The sequence below is a fragment of the Narcine bancroftii genome, chromosome 7 (assembly GCF_036971445.1).
Source record: "Narcine bancroftii isolate sNarBan1 chromosome 7, sNarBan1.hap1, whole genome shotgun sequence".
In the NCBI taxonomy this organism is placed as follows: domain Eukaryota; kingdom Metazoa; phylum Chordata; class Chondrichthyes; order Torpediniformes; family Narcinidae; genus Narcine; species Narcine bancroftii.
This window is the reverse complement of record NC_091475.1, coordinates 43,584,258-43,601,622: the sequence shown is the minus strand read 5'-3', so window position 1 is coordinate 43,601,622 and position 17,365 is coordinate 43,584,258. Positions and strand designations below refer to the sequence as shown.

The 17,365-nt window shown below is 39.1% G+C and overlaps 1 protein-coding gene across 17 annotated transcripts in view; it reads left to right on the top strand.

Annotated features, from left to right (window-relative positions):
- reps2 (RALBP1 associated Eps domain containing 2) overlaps positions 1 to 17,365 on the top strand; it is a 185,784-nt gene that overhangs the window by 63,532 nt on the left and 104,887 nt on the right. The window contains exon 1 of one of the 17 annotated variants that reach the window (XM_069889881.1): positions 7,799 to 7,886. The exons of the other annotated variants lie outside the window; for them this stretch is intronic. The gene's annotated coding sequence lies outside the window, so the exon portion shown is untranslated. Of the gene's footprint in view, positions 1 to 7,798; positions 7,887 to 17,365 lie in introns of those variants that run through there. 17 annotated transcript variants of the gene reach the window in all.

The window sequence follows — 17,365 nt, the reverse complement described above, 5'->3', positions numbered from 1 at the left end:
AGATGTTTCAGTGCATGTATGTAGAAAAATTATTCTTTCCACATTCAATTTCCACAGATTGTTCCAACCACAAATTAACATAAAATATTGACAGTGGATAAAAATTTGATAAATTTGTCATCTCAGTGAAGAATAAATATGGTTTCCATCTTGTTCATCATTTCCCCAAAATGTTGCATTTAATGTGTTTTTATCATTGGTTAAACTTGAACAAGATTTTGTTCGAATAGATGGTTTGAGGCAAATTGAAATCAATTGGCAAGTGCATTTGAAGTTTAAAGCTGCTTTTTTTTTTAAATTTTTTTATTTTTCACACCATAAATCACATTAGCCATGATATACACTATTTCTTTTTCACACATATACAGTGACTTTTTCTCCCCCCCACTCCTCCCAAGCCACCCCCCCACCCCCCCCCCCTCATCCATTTTAGGTATACAATCTAGGTTGCATTAAGCCAGTCAGACAATGTTGTCATTCAACAAAATTACACCAGAAATTCTACTGAGTCCATTCTTTTCTTTCCTTCTCCTTCCATCAACTTAGGTAATGTTTGTCCCCGGTAGGTTTTCGCTATTGTATTTAATGTAAGGCTCCTATACTTGTTCGAATATTTCAATATTATTTCTTAACCTATATGTTAATTTTTCTAATGGAATACATTTATTCATTTAAATTTAGTAGTTTCTTCCTTTTTAATTTGGTTATGTATTCCATTAATATTTAAAGACATATAGTTCAGCGTAGCCCTTTTATATTTTGTTTATCTTCTCTTTCCGTTTTTCCATCATTACCTTTCCTCCTTTTCCATTTCTGTTTTCTTATTTTCAACTCTTTATAAGACAACATTTCTACAACATCCAACATTTTCCTTATTCTCCTATTTCTATCTTATTTATCCCCAATCTCCCCTTCACCTCCTGAGTTGTCCTTTATCCCTTGTCGGACAACCACATCTCCCCTCTCCATTTGGATTTGCGAATCCACTCGCAAGCGTCAACTGATTTTGCAGTGACCGCTATTTCCCCCCACCCCGCCTCCCCCAGAAAAGATTTCACTTTTCATATGTCACAAAGGTCACTCTTTTAATTCCCTCCTTATTCTCTCTATTCCATTACCTTCCCTTATTAATTCTTGTCTATACTATCTATATTTTCCTCCAAGTACAGATACATTCATGTATGCTCATTGTCTCTATTCACTCTTATACCTCTTTACCCGCATACATATCAATCGTGATCATTTTTACTCTCATTACCCATCTTCATCCCTCAGTCTATTTTTGTCTTTACCCACATACATATCAATCGTGATCATTTTTACTCTCATTACCCGTCTTCCTCCCTCAGTCTATTTTTGTAATTGTTCTGCAAATTTTCGTGCTTCTTCTGGATCCGAGAATAGTCTGTTTTGTTGTCCTGGAATAAATATTTTCAATACCGCTGGATGCTTTAGTATAAATTTATACACTTTCTTCCATAAAATCGCCTTTGCTGTATTGAACTCTTTTCTCTTCTTTAGGAGTTCAAAACTTATATCTGGATAAATGAAGATTTTTTGCCCTTTATACTCCAGTGGTTTGTTGCCCTCTCTTACTTTTTCCATTGTCTTCTCCAGTACCTTTTCTCTTGTAGTATATCTTAGGAATTTTACTACAATAGATCTTGGTTTTTGTTGTGGTTGTGGTTTAGAGGCCAATACTCTATGTGCCCTTTCTATTTCCATTTCTTGCTGTAGTTCTGGACATCCTAGGGTCTTAGGGATCCACTCTTTTATAAACTCCCTCATATTCTTGCCTTCTTCATCTTCCTTAAGGCCCACTATCTTTATGTTATTTCTTCTGTTATGGTTTTCCATTGTATCTATTTTTTGAGCTAGTAGTTCTTGTGTCTCTTTAGTTTTTTTATTAGATTTCTCCAATTTCTTTTTTAAGTCTTCTACCTCCATTTCTGCTGCTACTGCCCGCTCTTCCATCTTGTCCATTTTCTTTCCCATTTCTGTTAAGGTCATCTCCATTTTATTTATTTTCTCTTCTGTGTTGTTTATTCTTTTTCTTAAATCCTTAAATTCCTGTGTTTGCCATTCTTTAAATGACTCCATGTATCCTTTAATAAGAGAAAGTATATCCTTTATCTTGCCTTTCTTTTCTTCTTCTATTTCACTGTACTCTTCCTCTTCCTCTTCTTCTTCTTCTTCCTCTGGGTTGGCCATCTGTTGTTTCTTTGTTGCCCTTTTCTTCTCTTCTTTCTTGTTTCCATTGTCTTCTGTGTTCTCTTCTTGCTGCAGGTGTTCTGCAGCTGTTGTTGCCGGCTGTGGAGATCGACTCCCCAGCTGGTCCCCCCTCCCGTCGGTGTGTTTTTTTTCATGCACGGTTGCGCACTTTTACTCGGCTCTGCGAGCCATTTTTGTAGTCCATTATTTACCGACTTGAGGGAGCAGGTTTCTCTCTCCGCAGCGGGCCTCTTCGGACAGGTAAAGCCTTTACCTTTTTCCTCCTTTGTCTTCTCTTCCTCTCTTCTTACTGTTGCTTTCGATTTTTCTTTTTTTGTCGCCATCTTCTTTCCACCTTTATACTCACTTTTCTGTAACTTTTATTTCTGTGCCTTTGTGTTTTCCTTTGTTTTTCCCGACTTTTCTGGAGAGGGCTGGAGTTCACCGTCCGGCCACTACTCCATCACGTGACTCCCTTAAGTTTAAAGCTGCTTTGTGATGTGCATGGTCATTCACAAGGGCTGTCCAGACAAAAGATGTAGATGTTGTGCCAAGACTATTTTCAATTATGTCACTTGTCAGATTATAAATTATTTTTTAAAAATTTAGACATACAACACAGAAGCAGGTCCACCAGTCCACAAATCTATGTTTGAAGGGTGGGAGGAAACCCACATAGATATGGGAAGAACGAGTACTCCTTTGGTAATGTACAAATTGACAATCTATATTTAGTGTTCAAGTCTCCAGATTAATACTTGATACCACAGCTACTGCTTTCAAAGCCACACCTTGATTTGTAAGAAAATAAGAAATAGGAGCAGGTCCTCTGGCCTGTTGAACTTACTCCACGATTTAATAAGATCATGGCTGATCAGACAGTGAACTCAGCTCCAATTGCCTGCCTTTTCCCCATAATCTTTCATATCAATATCCTTAAAAATCTCTATACTGTAACTGTCAAGGCAACATCTACTGCTTCCTTGGACAGAGAATTCCACAGATTTACTACTTGGAGAGAAATAGTATTTCCTCATCTGCATCCTAAATCTATTCCCCTGAATCTTGAGGCTATGTTCCCTAGTTGCAGTCTCACCTACCAGTGAAAACAACTCTGCCTTTTTAATTATCTATCCCTTCTATGTTTCTATTGTGTTCAGGAATAGATTCAATGGGTTCAAAGAGAATCAAGATTGAACAGGTTATTAACAAACGGTAGTCTTTATTTTCACAAAAGGGTGCAAACTCACAGAGACTAACCCAGAATAAAACACAAATAACTACATTGGGTGCAAACAAATTACTACTAAACATTCTCAACACCCAATTGGGAATGCAAGGGTTAAATGTCCATTCACTCACAAGCACAGCACACTAATGAACAGTAAATTAATTACAGCTAACAAGTATATCAAATGAACCTGGTTTCCAGCATCAACCACAGCTCCGGGTTTGAGACGGGCCCATCACAGTTAGCCCTCTACTGCCAGCCTGTGATCAGCAGTCTGGACTTAAGTGATGGTCTTGAGGCAGCAGTAAAAGAGCAGAGAGAGCAAGACTCCCCATGCTAGGCTTTTTCAATGACCTGTGATGACCAATATAGCTTCACCTGTGAGCAGATCTAACCATTGATTTGCACCTGGGGGGCCAATCACATCAGCTGCAAGGGCAAATCACATATCAGCTTCACAGGTGGGCAGATCTAACCCTTGATTTGTAGGTGCATCTGACTAGGTTCCAGCAGGAGAGGCCACATGACCCTCCACATTCTGACCAGATTTCAGACAGAGAGGTCACATGACCCTCCTCAATCCATGCTACAGACATCTCTCTTTCTCTGCATTCCAGTGAGTATAGTTCCAGGTGATTCAATCCTTTGTGCAAGAAAGTCAAGTAAGAACTTGTGGTCAGGAAGTTGGGGCTTGCAATGTCAAAGTAATAAGAGGATGCCACTCCATGAGCTTCTAGTAAGTTGTCTCTGTCATTAACCATCATACCAAGAAGAAGCACATAATCAATACTGGAAGACCAGTGAAGTTCTGAGGCAGAATTTCTTCATTGTACATGTTCTCACAAACATGAGATAATGTAAGAAAAAAAATCCCTAGTATTATTTTGGAGAAATGTAAAAAGAATTCTCAAGGAGCCTTGGCCAACATATCAACCAATGGATGTGATTATTAAGTTCATTGATATTCATAGGCTTTTTTCCTCTTCCATAAATGCATTGAGAATCCTCCTTGAAGGCAAAGACTTTCACTAGAGGAATATAATGAAGGATCCTCTGGGTCTCTTCTAATGCCTGAAGTTTGTTTTTGAATCACATTGATTTGTTAAAAGTGATCTCAATAACAAACAAATTTTCTTACTTCTCTGGTATACATGCAAACCTTCGCTGTAAAAATAACTCATTGGTTCCGAATAAGGTAAAGGTTCCATATTGTCACATAATACTACATTTAGAATGTAACATACATTACCGTAAGGAAGACAGAGAGTCACCACTTTGTCCAGCATCCCTCACAGAAATAGGCCCCAGCAAGGAATGAACTCACAACCACTGGTTTACAAGACCAGTATCCACTGCTTCAATCTGTGGAGCTATCTAGTGATTAGACTCTCTAGTTTTAGAATGAAGAAATTATTTTCAGCATTTCCATTGTAAAATGTTGGGCATCACTTGTCATTTGAATATTCAATTTGAAATCAAAGAGGGAAGAAACATTGATTTTTTTTTGTGTGTGTCTTCTGGAAAAATGCACAAAACCTGTTGGTTATAGTGGAGAATCTGGGTTTGTTTAGAAGGGGAAACTAAGATTGAGTCAAGCATAATACCAGAGAATTTTGTGATATTGAAAGCTGATAAAACCCAAGAGCCCAATGATTTACTCCAGGAGTTTTGAAATAGTTGCTTTTAGAGATGGTGGATGTTCTAGGTATTTTCTTCTAAAGTAAAATGTCACAAAAATAGTATTTGAGGATAGCAAACGTGACGTCACTATTTAAGAAAGCAGACAGAAAAAAATGGGAACCACTGACCTTGAGTAGAGCTGAAAATTCTGTTTGTTATCTGCTGGATTTCCTTGGGTGTGGCTAGTAGAATCAAAATAAGGAAACCATTGAATGTGATGTACTTGGAAATACCAGTACCATTCCCAATTACCACTTGATAGCTCTTCTCTCCTCCCTCTTGAATAGCCTCTTGAACCACAATATCACAGCCATGTTGCTCATCCCTTCTACAGTCCCAACTCTAACCTGCACATGGAGCAAAAATCTCCTGATGAGGAATTTTCTGAAATTATAATCTAGATTGAATAGTGAGTATAGAGGAAGACTTAAAAGAGGCTTCAGAGGGGATGTGGTTAAGTAGAGTGAATGGCAGGAATATAGCAGATGGAATTTAATGTGGGGAAAAAAATAAAATGATCTACTATGATGTGTATAACTGAAAAATTGAAGTTAATTAGTGAAAGATGGGGTAAAACCAAGTACATGATTATGGACTTCAGAAGGAAGTCAGGGGAACACGACCCAGTCCTCATTGAGGGCTCAATAGTGGAGGGGATCAAGAACTTCAAATTCCTAGATGTCAACATCTCTGAGGATCTGTCCTGGAGCCTCCATGTTCATACAATCACAAAGAAGGTTTGCCAGTGGCTATACTTTGTGAGATGTCTGAGGAGATTCAGATGTCTCTGAAGACTCTTGTAAACTTTTACAGGTGTACTGTAGAGAGCATTCTGGCTGGTTGCATAACTGCCTGGTATAGAAGTGCCAACTCTCAGGACAAGAATAAACTCCAGAGGGTTGTAACTCAGCCTGCGACATCACAAGCACCAGACCACTCCATCAAGTATATCTACACTAGGCAGTGTCTTAAAACAGCAGCTTCTATCCTCAAAGACCCTCACCACATAGTCCATGCCCTCTTTACTCTGCTACCATTGGGAAAAAGGTACAAGAGCCTAAAGACAAGCAGTCAAAATGGCACAAGGACAGCTTCTTCCCCACTGCCATCAGATTCCTGAATAATCATGAACCAAAGACATTGTCTTATTTTTTGTGTGCTATTATTTTTTATAACAATGTTGTAAGATGGTTATAATATCAACTTTTGCTCTATGATGCTGCCACAAAACAAATTTCATGACTTGTTCCTGACAATAAATTCTGATTCTGAATTTTGATGTTCAAAGTGATCTAGGCATGTTTGTACACAAATTGCTAAAAACCAGCATGCAGTCACAGAAAGTGATCAATATGGCAAAAGGTATGTCAGACGTTATTTCAAGAGGATATTAATATGGGAGCAAATAAGTCTTGCTACAATTAACAAGGCCTTTCTGTTGACACACCTGGGAATATTGTGCATTGGTTTGGTCTCTTTACCGATGAAAAGATTGCTTGTCATTGTGATAATGCATCAAAGACTTGTTGGATTGCTTCCAAGAAATACAGGCTTGCTGTACCAGGAAAGATTGAATAGATTGGGTCCATGTTCTCTACAATTTGGAAGATTGAGAAGAAATATGTGAGGTGAGGTGAACAGTCCCTTGGGAGCATTGAAACTTCAGGGATCCTGGGGTGCAAGTCCATAACTCTGAAATAGCAGCTTGGTTGCATTATTTAAGAGGCATTTAGATCTGAATAGGGATGGAGTGAATAGAAGGATATGGACCATGGGCAGAAAGACAGGATTAATTAGATGGCTACTATGGTTGGGACAGGTAAGGTGGACCGAAGGGCATGTTTCTATGCTCTACTGTTCTGTTTTAAATGTCATTGAAGCCTTTAACATTCTTCAAAGGCTTAATAGGCTGGATGAAGAGAAGACTTATCTCCTGGCTGAGGAGTTTCAGGGCAAATAAGAGAGTTTATTTAGGACTGAGATGAGAAGAAATTTATGCACTCAGAGTGTTGGATTCAATAACGTTCACCCAAATATGTCCTTTGTGTACTGAAGCACCTAGAAAGAATATTTGAAGTTAAACAGAGAAGTAATCTTCACTATCACCTAAGCAGAGAGCTTAGATAGCACAAGACAAATCTATCTTGAGGGGAATCTGTGTATTCTCACACATGGGTTATTCATGAAATTTAGATGTGAGAACTTTGTATTCTGGAGTCTAGATATGCTATTTATGACACTCAAACAAACCTGTTATTCCACACAACTTATCTTTCCTCATCTTGGAGAATTGATTTCTGGAGAATAGCTTTCTAGAAAATGACAAGAAAACACAAAAGTAAAATTACTGCTGAGACTGGTGAGAAGGGACGTTCACATTATGATCAAGCAAGCTTTTAAATACAGTACAAAGGAGAACTTTTAACAGTTCCAACCTACTCCACAAAAGGCATTCTTTCAGGGAAATGGTCACAAATGGGAAGAAATGATTTGAAGTGGCAGACACCCAAATAATTAAGTTAAATTTGTGCAATGTGGTGGGTGTGTGTGTGTGTATTTTTGTGAAGGGGAACACCCAGGCACCAGGAAATTATCTGTGTATTTTTTGAAATTAAGAAAAATTTGGCCAGGCTGCTCCATTCCCTCTTCCAGCCAACCTATTTTTGGTTCATCAGACTTTAAATGTACTCCATAAACAGGGCATTCAGTCCTGTTGGATTTACTGCTCAAATGGGTCTTCATCTACCACTCTCAATTTAATCTTGTAAGTTGTTATTTCAATCTCCTTTTCTTTTATAAATTCATCAAAATGCACCTTAACATGCTATTTAGTGTTCAGGAGTTCCACATTGTAACTGCTTTTTGGAAAAGAGGTTTCTCCTCAATCCCCCAAATGAATTTGTTTGTGACTGATGTGTCGGTTGCCTTTGCAACCCAAATGACATGGTGGTGAATCTTTGTACTGTCGTGGGCATTGGATGTAGGGTTCCTAAGAGTAGGGATTTTGCAAGTGATTTATTTCAGCTTGAGCCTGAACCAATGAACTGAATTGAATTAAGAATTTTTTAGGGTTAGGGTTACCCTTGCTAAGAATTTTACTGTGGCATGATTCTATTTTATTGAGTATTGTGTGTTATATTTCTCGAGAGGGATTTAATATTTACAACATGTTTTTTTTTGGGTTATAACTGATTCATTGCAGCAAAATGTGTTGGGCAACCATGGGAGAAGAATCAGACTTTCCAATTCTTTAGTGTAGCTGGTGAATAAATTACACTGTGGTGTAAATTTAAATGAATGTAACAATGTACAATGATGGAAATGTATGGATCCAAAACTTAGAAGTTTTCCTTTTGTAAATAATTTATTGTAAATAATGTCTATCTTTGGAAAGAAAAATTAATTCACAGTGGTGACAATGTTGTAAATAGAGAACATGTTTTAAGAATGTACAGTGATGGTAATGTTTGGACGTGACACTAAGGGTACAAAGATATGTGGGAAAGTTTTCCTTTTTGTAAAGAGTTTATTGTGAATAAAGTCAATTTTTGAAAAAAAAAACAAATCAATGCACATGAAGTTTGAACCCCTTTCCTGAATCACACCCAAATTTTCTTCCACTGATCTCTGCAGTAATCTGATGAACAGATTATTACACAAAAAAAGTCCAAATTTTGATGATTTATTCCACAGGGAGAGCAGCTTAAATAAATATACTCTTTAATGCTATGCTTAAATGGCTTGTGTGTATACAAATGGTATGCAATTGGAATATCATTCCTATTGGCAGGAATTTGCTGACAGAATGTGTTTATAGCATTATTTCCTCTGCACCCCTACCCCACTCTTTCTTCGTTTTAAAGTTTGTTGGCATGCATATCAGACTGTGGTCTCATGTTACCTATACTCAATTAAATGGCTCAGAAGTTAAAGTATTTTGTTTGTTGGAATTTTGTCAGATTGGAGCCAGATGTTATATAGTTTGAAACAAAAAATTTCTCAGATGATCAAAGTTTTCATTGTGCTGATTCTAGTCATACCACAGCTGTTAAAGAGCAGAAGTGCTTCTAATTGCAAGCAAAGCCAGAATAAGATGCTGTCTATATCAGCAATTTCATTTCCATTCAATGCTGAATCCTTGTGGTATCAAGAAAGTTATAACAATACATCTTGCTGTTCTAACTGACAATGTTAGATTCAGTGGATCTATTTCTGTGCTCTCCAGCTACAGAGTAACCTAATGGAGAATTCCATAATTTGAGTTATGGAAACTAGCTGAACCCAGTGAAATTGTACTTGTGGCTGAAGATCAGACAATTCTCAGAGTTAAACTTGTATTAGCCTTAACAAAACATGACCCAACCTGCATGTTACCATGACTATTTTGCATATTATGTATATTGCAATTATCTAAAGAGTAGTGTGAAGAAAGAAGTGGTATACAAGATACATTTGACAGGCATTAATGTATCTAACTGTAAGGATTTCTGAAACGTTGACAAGTGTATGCTTTTTGTCTGGTTGGTGGATGACATACTTACCCTTTTTACACTGATACTTCAAGCCGGGTATAATCTGCTTTTAATACACCTCACCTCCCTGTATAGGTTATTTCAGCCCTGTCTTTTATCCACCAAGTGAAGTAATATCAGAGACAAAGCAGGGTGAGTGTAAAAGGGCGATCCACGTTGCCAGGTCCAAACAGGAAAGGAATGTGATGTCGTGATTATATCGTGTGTGTGACGTAAATGCCGGAATTTTAAATTTAACCGACTGCCCAGCGCACTTGTTTTACATCACACTAGATGCCGACGCTGCTGTGCTGTCCATCCCACCTCTTTTGCTGTGGGAAGCTGGCTTGCTGTGTAAAAGGACTCACTGTCCCGCCATTTCATCTGTTCTGTGTGAACAAGCAAGCCGGGTTCCAGAGACGGGTTGTGTATATGGCAATAATGTGGGTTTGAAGTGTAAAAAGAGTAACTGGTAGCCTGGTGTGGAAAACTGCAAGTTCTGATTTGTAATGTTGTATGAATTTCTGGAAGGGTGCTCCAATCAATCACTGTTTCATCATCTTAAGTGATTCAAGTTTGATACAGGAATTTCAGAATCAGAATTTATTGACATGAACGTGTCTCGAAGTTTGAGGTTTTGCAGCACCTTTTCAGGTGCAAATATTGTTGTAAATTACATTTAAAAATAAATAAATTAGTGCAAAAGAAGAGAAAGTGAGGTAGTATCTGTGGTTCATTGTCGATTCAGAAATCTGATGGCAGAGGAGAAGGAGTCATTTTTGTACCACTGGATGTTCATCTTCAAGCTCCTGTACCTCCTTTTTTAAAAAATGTCTTATTTTTCACACTATGAACCATATTAATCAAAATACACACAAACATTTCCCTCTTGAATATACATAGTGTCATTTTTTCCCCCTCCCTTCCCTCCCTCCTTCCCACCCCCCTCTAAACCCATTAAACGTTCAACATATACAATACAATAAACCCATTAAACAATGTCATCACACAATGAAAATAAACAAGAAAATTGTGTCATCTACTTTTACACACTAGGTCAGTTCATTTAATCTTCTCATTCTATCATTTTAGGGGGTGGAGGTCCACGGTAGGCTCTCTCTGTTGTGTTCCATGTACAGTTCCCAAATTTGTTCAAATAATGTGACTTGTTTTTTAAATTATATGTTATTTTTTCCAATGGAATACCCTTATTCATTTCCATGTACCATTGCTGTACTCTCAGGCTCTCTTCTGATTTTCTGTACCTCCTTCTTGATGATAACAATGTGAAGAGTGCATCGCCTAGGTGATGATGGTCTTAGAGGATAAAAGCTGCTTTTTTAAGATATCACCTCTTGTAGATGATCAATGGAATGAAGACTGATGCCCATGATGGCACTGACCAAGTTCACAATTCTCTGTCATCTTTTCTTGTCCTGTGTGTTGGCACCTCCATACCAGACAATGATGTAATGGGCAACATGATTGGCGTTACAGCGCAGCGCCTTTACAGCGCAGCGCCTTTACAGCGCAGCGCCTTTACAGCGCAGTGCCTTTACAGCGCAGCGCCTTTACAGCGCAGCGCCTTTACAGCGCAGCGCCTTTACAGCGCAGCGCCTTTACAGCATCAGTGATCGGGACCAGAATTCGAATCCTGCGCTGTCTTGTCTGTAAGGAGTTTGTGCATTCTCCCCATGTCTGTGTAGTTTTCCCTGGGTGCTACAGTTTCATCGTACTGTTTGAAACGTACCGGGATGTGTAGGTTAATTGGATGTAATTGGGTGGAATAGATTCATGAGACGAAAATGGCCTGTTACCATATTGTATGTCTAAAGTCTGTCAGAATACTCTCCTTGGTATACCTGCAGAAATTTGCAAGAGTAGTGACATACCAAATCTCCTCAAACTCCTCATGAAGTATAGCTGCTGGTGAGCCTTCTTTGTGATTACATTGATATGGAACTCCAGGACTGATCTTCAAAGATGTTGACCCCCAGGAATTTGAAGTTCTTAACCATTTTCACTGCTGATCCCTCGATGAGGTATTTACAGTATACCTATATTTCTGTTGGAAGCAAACAATGAGGAGCTGAAAGAACTCACCAGGTCAAGAAGCATCCATGGAGAGAAAAAGATAGTCAATGTTTTATATTGGAACCATTTATTGAGACTAAATTTCTGTCACCCTGCTATATTGGTGCTATAAATTTTATTAGCTTCCAGCCAGCAGCCATACTTCCTTATGAATGATGGAAACCCATTTGTTTCCTGCCTTGAAAATTCTGTCACGGGTTTATTTTCTGTACCTATTTTCAGGTCTTTCAAATGCTGGGGTCCATAAAACCAACAATTTTATTTTTTTTAACTGAAACTTCTTGACCTCCGTTTAATTAGCTTTCTTTTAATTCAGGTAATATATTTTGTGTCATTGAGAGTTCCTGAGTTGCAGTCGCTCTTCCTCTAAATTTCTAATACCTAGGTAAATTTCTAAACATTTGCATATGTTATTACTCTGAAGGAAGATATTAAGTTTCTGCAACCCAAGCTAGTAACTGAAACACATGCTTGCAATTTCAAGCCATTGACCCTTTGGATTCGGTCTCGAAGAATGCCAGAAATCTGAAGGCAAGAAACAGATGTCAACAATGTGATCAAACAAATTCCACTTTTCCTGAGACGAGAGACTTTGTACATTACCAAAGGTGTCTTTGAATTAACAGTGCAAATGTAATACTCGAATTTACACAGATAAGTAGGAAAGCTTCAAGCACTGGATCTAGACACTTGATATATGGATCAATAGCCATGTTAAACTGGAAGTACTTGGGAGGGGGTGGGGGGAGTTGGGGGAGAGGGCAATACACATTTTGTGAATGAGCCTCTCACAGTTATGTTATATTCACACGTCTCCCAAATTTAATAAAATAAATAAATTTAAAAAATAAATTTAATGCATTTAGTCTATAACTGAAAATTGAATCAAGCTTGTTTGTCTCACTGTATTGAAACTCAAGGCAAGTTGCATTTGTTTACATGATGAAATTTAATTACAACTGCAAAGATGTTTTAAGAGGCTATTGATGGTACACAGCGTCATTTATGATTCTGTTGCAGTTAGCATTTACATAATTGTTCAGGTACTTTGTGTCTCTTGTAGAATTAGCTTATGCAAATTTTGATTTCATACAGCGAGTTTATATTTCAGGGAGTTGCCATACTTTAAACTGTCAGTTTTGACACCAACGTATTATCCAAAACAGCACCTGTGTAGCTGGGAAATTTGGGCAGATTATGAGTCAAGCAGAGGATTTGCAATGTGGTTGGCTTGATGGAAAGGAAGGTCAAAGCCACAAATGGAGGGAGAATGGGAATCTGGAGCTTGAGAATCAGTTAAAGGAACTGGAGTTCTAGTGGAATAGTAATTCATTGTTGTGGTTGTGGATCATAGAAATATGATCAGGGTGGGATCCTGCATCAGCAGGCAGATCATATCATTAAATTAGACAGAACTTACCCTTTGGTTAGATCTAGGGGTAGTCTAATATTTCATTTGTTTTCTATCCATTTGTATATGATATGACCTGTTATTGGTTTTATTAAAAAAACTTTTTATTTAGGATTTATATGTTAAACAATAATAATATTTTAAAAAGACAAAAGGGCAGGCAGGGTAGAGTGCAGGGTAATGTATTAAGGAGACCTACCTGGAGGAGGACTCTGATTCCACAGACAAGTTCTTGTTTAAACTGATCCCTCCATGCCAGCTGGTCCCACCTGGAAAACGATGCTTCATATGCCACTCTGCTGTTCATTGGTTTCAGGTTGACATTTAACACTATCATACCCCAGAGGCTGGTGGAAAAGCTGACCTTGCTGAGAACATCCCACTATGCACTGGATTCCGGTCATCTTAATGGAAGGACTGCAGTCTGTCTGCTTTGGCAGTAGAACATCAAGCACCATCAGTGCTGGGTGCTTTGACCATTCCTGTTCACTCTGCTGACCCATGACTGCATCACCAGATCCAGGTCCAACAGAATAATCTAGTTTGCAGATCACACGACACTTGTTACCTCATAAGCAACAATAATGCGTTGAAATTAGAGAAGAGGAGGAAAATCTCTTGAAACCTGAGTTTCAACAGTGATAACAAAGAAGATGATTGTGGACTTCAGGATGACCACCCTCCACATTAATAAATTGGTACTGGAGAGCAGCAAGTTCCTTGGTCTCCATTTAAGAAATATCCTATCCTGGACACAAAACATCTCCTCACTTGTCAGGAAGGCACAACAGTGACTGCACCTCTTTAGAAGGCTGAGGCATACAAGGCTACTGGCCACCATTCAGTCAACTTTCTACAGGAGGTCTATCGAGAGCATCCTGGCTGGCTGCATCACTGTGCTGTAGAGCATGGGGTCAATTCACAGATTCCATAAAAGTAGCAGAGAGGATCACTAGGGTCACCCTCCTACGCACCCTCCCCCCAATCAATGGGATTTACTGGGACAGTTGTTGAAAGAGGGCTTGCAAAATTGGGGAGGACCTCTACTACCCCACATGAAGTATCTTTCAGCTGCTCCCTTCTGGAAAAAGAATCAAGTATCAGAGCCAGAACCACCAGGCTGAGGAACATGTGGGCAGAGAGACTATTCAATGACTGCAAAAGCAACTGTCAACTCCCTGTGACTATTATTTATTAAGAATATATATTTTAATATATATATACATATGTAGTGTGTATATGCATTGTTGGTCTGTATGTGTGTTGTGTCTGAATGCGCATTTTCCACTGATCTGCATTGAGGACTGGAAAACGCTGTTTCATCAGGTTATACTGGTACAATCAGATGACAAATGAACTTGAATTTTTAAGTTGCATTGAACCACTCTCTTGCTTCGTTTGATAGCCTGCTTTTGCACAAGTGACCTACAGCGTTTGCGATCCATGTAAATATCAATGAATTTGAAGCGAGTGACCTCAAGATGTGCATTGCAGATGGGTTGATGCCATGGTATCCATCCAGATGTTCTTCTGTGTGAATGGCCCATGTGCACAGAGTTTCCACAACCTATTTGACATTTGAAAGGAACTACAGGGTAAATCTTCTCATTTTTAAATTGTATAAAATAGGCACATCCGAGGATGGCAATGTGGATTGCCTTCAGGAGAGTGAACCCAAGGAAAGCATCCAGAGTATCTGGCCAAGTACTAAAAATCTCTGATGACCGACTTCCCAATATATTCATGGATATCTTAAACATCTCACTCTGGCAGGGCATGGTACCCACCTGTTTTAAACAGGCATCAATTGTACCAGTGCCCAAGAAGAGTGTGGTAACCTGCCTAAATGACTGTTGACCAGTGGCATTCACATCAACAGCGATTAAGTGTTTTGAAAGACTGACGTTGAAACATAACAGCTCCTGACTGAACAGCCACATGGATCCATTTCAATTTGCCTATAGTAGCAACATGTCTATGGCAGATGCCACCTCACTGGCTCTACGCAAAGTCCTGGAACACCTGGACAGCAAAGATGCATACATCAGGATGCTCTTTGTCGACGACAGTTCAGCATTTAAAACCATCATCCACTCAAAACTGATCAGCGAACTCCAAGACCTGGGACTCAACATCCCACTGTGTAATTGGATCCTTGATTTCCTCACCTACAGTCCGCAATCAGTGATGATTGATAAGAACATCTCCTCCACAATCTCCATCAGTACCGGAGCACCACAGGGCTGTGTTCTTAGCCCCCTGCTCTACTCACTTTACACCTAAAAATGTGTAGCTTGTTATGACAATTACACCATCTACAAATTCGCTGACAATACCACGGTAGTAGGTTATAAAAAGGGGAGAAGAGTCAGCATACAAGAGGGAGATTGAAAACTTGGCCGAATGGTGCACCAATAATAACCTCACAGTTCAGCGGGCAGCAACTTCCTTTGAAGAAGACCGCAGAGCCTACCTCACTGACAAAAGACAAAGGAGGAAAAACCCAACACCCAACCCCAACCAATCAATTTTCCCTTGCAACCGCTGCAACCGTGCCTGCCTGTCCTGCAACGGACTTGTCAGTCACCAACGAGCCTGCAGCAGACGTGGACATACCCCTTCATAAATCTTCGTCCGCAAAGCCAAGCCAAAGAAAAGAAGAATAACTTCGCACTCAATGTCTCCAAAACCAAGGAGCTGATTTTTGACTTCAGTAAAGGAAAACCAGATGTGTACGATCCAGTGATCATTGGGGGAAATCAGAGGTGGAGAGGATGAACAAATTTAAGTTCTTGGGAGTCACTATCTCAGAGGAACCTTCCTGGACCTAACGTACGAATGACGTGAAGAAAGCACGTCAGTGCCTCTACTTCCTCAGGACTTTGTGGAGGTTTGGTATGTCATCAGAAACACTGGCAAATTTCTACCGATGTGTGGTGGACAGTGTACTGACTGGCTGCATCACGGTCTGGTATGGTAACACCAATACCCCAAAGCATAAAGCCCAGGACATCACAGGCAAAACCCTCCCCACCATCGAGAAGATCTGAGGGAATGCTGCCGTCGGGGAGCAGCAGCAATCATCAAGGATCCACACCTCCCAGCTCATGCTCTGTTCTCGCTGCTACCATCAGGAAAGAGGTTATGGGTGCCACAAGACTCACACCATCAATGTTTGCGAGTAAAGGCGCTGCGCTGTAAAGGCGCTGCGCTGTAAAGGCGCTGCGCTGTAAAGGCGCTGCGCTGTAAAGGCGCTGCGCTGTAAAGGCAATCATGTTGCCCATTACATCATTGTCTGGTATGGAGGTGCCAACACACAGGACAAGAAAAGATGACAGAGAATTGTGAACTTGGTCAGTTGTCTAGTTTTTTTTACACTACCAATAAGTGGTAATTTTGCCTCACCAGCAGGAAAAAGAATCTCAGAATTGTTTGTGATGTATGCACTCTGACAATAAATCTGAAAACAAATACAGTTAACCACATTAAATGGCAATATTAACAGCTATAATTGATGGACATAGGCTTTTTAAAAAATTTAAATGTTTAAATAATAGTAAACTTTTCCAAATTAACCATAAGCTAACATGTCTTAGCATTTTGAAATTCTGCTCCAGATACTTTACTTCAGCATTGAGGATTCATTTAATTAGTTAGTGATTTAATTAATATAGATACATTGGTTCAGAGTCTTCAGGACCTTTAACCCAGTTGATAAGTTTGCACCTGCTTGAAGTAATGCCTTGCTGTCAATAACCTTGCAAAGCCATCTTCAGACCTTAGCTTCCCATCAATTGGGTAGGCCAGGAAAGCCAACAAAAATCTGCTGTTAAAACAGGTAGTGAAGCTTAAAAACATTAAAATATATTTTAAATGTCTTAAATTTAAAATGAAAAAAAAAACTTAATTGAAAAAAATATAAAATAACTAATTTTGGGGTCTGTCCTAGTCATTCTTCTCCATCGAAGTAAATGGCATTGCTGATTTAAAGGTCTAACTGATATCAACTCAACAGCATTATTGCTGAAGGCATTGGCAAGTTTGAGGTCCAATGCTGGACTCCACTGGTGGAGCAGCCTCGGTAAAACTCCTGCCAAGTGTCTGAATTTCCCGGTGCTTGCTTGTTTAATGGAGATGTTTTATTTTGAATAATAACTGATTAGTCTAACATTGAGAATGGGAAGGGGCAGGAATAACAGAAGGGCTTGAATCAAGTTATTTTACAGC